Source organism: Dipodomys ordii, unplaced genomic scaffold, assembly GCF_000151885.1.
Source record: "Dipodomys ordii isolate 6190 unplaced genomic scaffold, Dord_2.0 Scaffold115, whole genome shotgun sequence".
NCBI classification, from domain to species: Eukaryota; Metazoa; Chordata; class Mammalia; order Rodentia; family Heteromyidae; genus Dipodomys; species Dipodomys ordii.
Window position 1 is genome coordinate 277,172 of NW_012267331.1, and position 5,383 is coordinate 282,554.

Below are 5,383 nucleotides of genomic sequence, written 5' to 3' on the forward strand. Positions count from 1 at the left end.
GCTGTGGGCCACGGTGTGGTCAGAGCCCCAGAGGCAGGGAGGACCTCGGGCTGAGGGTGCTTTCCTGCCGAGCAGGAGCTCTGCCAGGCTCCTCTGCTCCCCGCCTCCCCTCCCCAGGCCTACCCCCCCAGCCAGGCTCCTCTGCTCCCCGCCTCCCCTCCCCAGGCCTACCCCCCACAGCCAGCCTCCTCTGCTCCCCGCCTGCCCAGTGACTGTGTCTGTGGATCTGCCCGGTGACTGTGTCTGTGGGCCTGCCTGGTGACTGTGTCTGTGGATCTGCCCAGTGACTGTGTCTGTTTGTGGATCTGCCCGGTGACTGTGTCTGGATCTGCCCGGTGACTGTGTCTATGGACCTGCCCGGTGACTGTGTCTGTGGACCTGTCCGGTGACTGTGTCTGTGGACCTGTCCGGTGACTGTGTCTGTGGGCCTGCCTGGTGACTGTGTCTGTGGATCTGCCCAGTGACTGTGTCTATCTGTGGGCCTGTCCGGTGACTGTGTCTGGATCTGCCCGGTGACTGTGTCTGTGGACCTGCCCGGTGACTGTGTCTGTGGACCTGTCCGGTGACTGTGTCTGTGGACCTGCCCGGTGACTGTGTCTGTGGATCTGCCCGGTGACTGTGTCTGTGGATCTGCCCAGTGACTGTGTCTGTGGACCTGCCCGGTGACTGTGTCTGTGGGCCTGTCCGGTGACTGTGTCTGTCTGGACCTGCCCGGTGACTGTCTGTGGGCCTGCCCGGTGACTGTGTCTGTTGCCCGGTGACTGTGTCTGTGGATCTGCCCAGTGACTGTGTCTGTGGACCTGCCCGGTGACTGTGTCTGTGGGCCTGTCCGGTGACTGTGTCTGTCTGGACCTGCCCGGTGACTGTCTGTGGGCCTGCCCGGTGACTGTGTCTGTGGATCTGCCCGGTGACTGTGTCTGTGGGCCTGTCCGGTGACTGTGTCTGTGGGCCTGTCCGGTGACTGTGTCTGTGGGCCTGTCCGGTGACTGTGTCTGTGGGCCTGTCTGGTGACTGTGTCTGTGGGCCTGTCCGGTGACTGTGTCTGTCTGTGGACCTGCCCGGTGACTGTCTGTGGGCCCGCCCGGTGACTGTGTCTGGCCTGGCCTGGCTGGCCTGGGTGTTGGACAAAGCCAGTCTCCACACACCGTTGGCCGTGGCTCGTTCTTGGAGGTGGCAGGGCTAGACAGCTTTTGTGTGGCCTCTGCTGGTGTGGGTGTGACACGTCTGTTCAGTCAGGGAGGGCGCTGCCATCCCTGGCTGCTGTTCTGAGGAGCTGGCCTGCGGTGGCTCAGAGTAACCATGGGGACCGGCCACCTCCACGGTGACCAGGGCACGCAGGGTAGAGGGCAAGCCAGGACGCTGCGTCCACCCTGCCATACCTGCTGAGTGGTATTTGGGAAAGGCGGTTACAGGAGAAGGCTGGAGGTGGTCGGGAGTCTTATCATACCAAAACATGCAGATTTAACAGTCGAGAACCAGCAAGATTTCAAACCAAAACAAGTCAGCCCGTGGTGCCACATTAAATAGACCAGACATGTCAGGTTAGGGTTTCCAAGTAGCTATCATTATTTAATTTGCTTCAAAAGGCTACTGTAAGTGCGCTGAAACAGATGAGGGAAAGGCCTAAGCGGAGACACAGAAACCCAACTCCACTGCAAAGCAATGGAGTTACTACAAAACCCAACTCCACCGCAAAGCAATGGAGTTACTACAAAACCTAACTCCACCGCAAAGCAATGGAGTTACTACAAAACCCAACTCCACCGCAAAGCAATGGAGTTACTATAAAACCCAAACCCAGTGGGAGGCCAGAAAAGGCCAGTGTCTGTCCCTGGGGGCCAGGAAAGGCCAGTGTCTGTCTGTCCCTGGGGGCCAGGAAAGGCCAGTGTCTGTCCCTGGGGGCCAGGAAAGGCCAGTGTCTGTCTGTCCCTGGGGGCCAGGAAAGGCCAGTGTCTGTCCCTGGGGGCCAAAAAATGCCAGTGTCTGTCCCTGGGGACCAGAAAATGCCAGTGTCTGTCCCTGGGGGCCAGGAGAAGGAAAGCAGGAGCAACAAAATCTCTCAGAAATTATGGCTAGCAGTTCCAAACGTAACACATGACATAAATGTGCCTCTTTTGGAAGCTGAGCAAACTCCAATCAGAATACATCCATGCCAGAACTCGCCAGAACTACATTTCTGAAGTGTAAGGAAAGATGGCATCTTGAAAAGAGCCAGGGAAAAATAATACATGGTCTACAAAGGAAAATCAATCAGATTTCACGGGAGCCTCTCGTCAGGAGCAGTGAGAGGCAGAAGGAGCTACTGCATGCTAGGCGTTGGGGCACAGAATCTCGCCTGCATTCAGGACTGGAATGCATTTCAGGAGTGAAAAATGCCTTTCAAAGAATTTCCCATGAAGGGGAATTAAGATACTGTGGCTTCGGCCACCCTATTTAGAATAACGGTTGAAGAAGGTTCTCGAGCAGAGAGCCCTTGGCTGAAGGCCCCGGGAGGCCTCCAGGAAGAACAGCTGGATAAAGAGGCCGTTCCTGTCCTGCTGAGGTTTCTAAGTTGTACATTCCCCCCCTCCCCCCCATGCCAGCACTGTAGCTCGAACTTGGGACCTATGTGCTCAGACCTGGTGTTCCCTACTTTAACCACCTCCGCTCCTGGCTCTCTGCTAGTTAACTGGAGAGGAGTCTCACAGACTGGTCTGCGCTGGCTTGGAACTGTGCTCAGATCCCGGCCTCCGGAGTAGCTGGGATTGCAGGCGTGAGCCGTTACCTCCAGGCCTCCATTGTGACATCAGTGCCTGGCATGTTACAGGCATGTGGAGAAAATACGTATGTGGGTATGTGATCGACGGGAGAGGAAAGGCGGGTGGAGGCTCGGCTCCTGGGGTCGCAGGAGCTGCCAGGGCGGCTGGCCACGTCAGAGCTCTGACCACCTCCAAGAGCCACTACAGCCTGCCAGCTACACATAAATCCAACAGAGTGCTGAAAATTGTGCCCACGGCCGTGGTTAGACAGGAAAACAAAACACAGAAAACAGAAAGCAACATGGATGCCAAGGCTTGGAGTAACAAAGCCCACAGTAAACAGAAGCCGCAGCTCAGGCGGCAGCGCGCTCACCTACGACCCGACCCGCGGCAGCGACTTCCCTCACTTCCAACAGCTCAGGCAGCTTGGAAGGAAAGTGTCAGAGGAGCCTGCTGCAGCTGAATGAAGGGGGCAAGGGCCGCGCCCCCAGGCCCAGCCCACTCCGGGCCCAGAGAGAAGTGCTGGGGGCCAGAGAGGAGCTTCAGGGAGGAAGGAGTCAGCCATCCTGGAGAAGCGCCCAACAACAGAGCTACAAAACCCAAGCAAAACTGATGGGACTGAGAGAAAAAGACAGAGCTACCGCCACGGCGGAGACTTCTAAACCCCTGTCTACAGATAGCTAAGTAGAAAGCTGCCAGGGGTAGGACTTGGCACCACCCCCAACCAGCAGGACATTGTCACCATTTACAGAACTCCGGCTACCAACAGCAGGCTGGCCATACAGTACCTGCAAGATAAACGAGAACAAATTTATAAGACTTGAAACCTAAACCAGCCGCCCATGGCTCGCACCTGTAATACTGGCTAGTCAGGAGGCTGAGATCTTAGGATCACAGTTCAAAACCAGCCAGGGCAAGAAAGTATGTGAGACTCTTCTCTCCAATAAACTACTCAGAGAAAGCCAGAAGTGGTGCTGTGGCTCAAGTGGTAGACCATTAGACTTGAGCAAAAAGAAGCCCAGGGACCGTGCTGGGGCCCTGAGTTCAAGGCCAGACCAAAAAAAAAAAAAATTCATTCAAAGTACGTTCTCCACCTACAATGGAAATAGATCCTCAAACGATAATGAAAAGACAGAAAAATCTCCAAACACCGAGGAACAGCATGTCTCTAATGAATCAAGGCATCAACGAGAAGACTCGAGTTAGATTATTTTTATGGTAAAAGTAAAATGATCAGATGTGCAAGCCTGCAGAGACACTAACAGAGAAAGGGGGGGAGGGAGGAAGGGAGGGAGGAAGAGAGGGAGGGAGGGAGGGAGGGAGGGAGGAAGGAGAGAGACACAAATTGCCATCAGAGATGAAAGCATTTCACTCCCACATCACGGGGAGCAGCTTGGGGAGCTGCCGACCCCTGACCCCACACCGTGACCTTGCCACGTTGCCTGTCATCGACCTTTAGGAGAGAATTAGGACTGGGTCTCCACAAACTTCCAGAAAAGAAGCATGCCTTACCACTCACTTCCTGAAGCTGCTGTTACCCTACACCAAGCCCGGACGGGGATGGTGCGCCGGCCGGCAGGTCGGCCTCCGCGAGTAGAGACTTGTGAGGGAGCGTGAGCGATCTGCCCGCAGGGGGCTCGTGTTACTGTGCTCACGCCGTTGTTGTCCTTGTTCTAAGAGCGGCTTTCGTGGTGTGGCCGGCCGACCCCACACTCACTCTCCTTCCTCCTCCCAGCGCTGGGCTTCCACACAGCTCCTCTCCTTCCTGGAAATACGCAGAGCCCACCACGGGCCTACGGGCGGCAGCCGGCCGGCACCCGCCGCCCACGCCCGGCCAGCGTGGCGTCTCCACCCCGCCTTGCCATGGGTGGGGCGCTGCGGGTCTGGCTGGCTCTTGGGTTGAAGTACAGAATGTTCTCTGCTGCTGCTGCTGGTGGTGTGTTCCGTTTCAAAGCTGACCTACCTGGCCATGCACTTGGGGCTTCTGTGAGTACCTCTGGCCTTTTCATAGGAAGTTTCTCAAACTTGAAACTCTAAGAATTTATTCCAAATTCTGGGCACGTGTGGAGGGAGGAACCCTTTCTAGAACTTACTAATTGATTTAAAAAGTTTTGTGGGTTGCCCAGAGTTGGGGTCAGCAGTGGACTGTTGTCTTGTGGGTCACAGTGGACCGTTGTCTTGTGGGTCACAGTGGACCTTTGCCTTGTGGGTCACAGTGGACCGTTGTCTTGTGGGTGGGCAGTGGACTGTTGCCTTGTGGGTCACAGTGGACCGTTGTCTTGTGGGTCACAGTGGACCGTTGTCTTGTGGGTCACGTTGTCTTGTGGGTCACAGTGGACTGTTGTCTTGTGGGTGGGCAGTGGACCGTTGTCTTGTGGGTCACAGTGGACTGTTGTCTTGTGGGTGGGCAGTGGACCGTTGTCTTGTGGGTCACAGTGGACCGTTGTCTTATGGGTCAGCAGTGGACCGTTGCCTTGTGGGTGGGCAGTGGACTGTTGCCTTGTGGGTCACAGTGGACCGTTGTCTTGTGGGTCGCAGTGGACCGTTGTCTTGTGGGTGGGCAGTGGACCGTTGTCTTGTGGGTCACAGTGGACTGTTGCCTTGTGGGTGGGCAGTGGACTGTTGCCTTGTGGGTCACAGTGGAC

The 5,383-nt window shown here is 56.3% G+C and overlaps 1 protein-coding gene across 1 annotated transcript in view; it reads left to right on the plus strand.

Moving 5' to 3' along the window:
- Window positions 1-5,383, plus strand: part of Sntg2 (syntrophin, gamma 2) — a 152,639-nt gene that overhangs the window by 126,560 nt on the left and 20,696 nt on the right. The window lies entirely within an intron of this gene.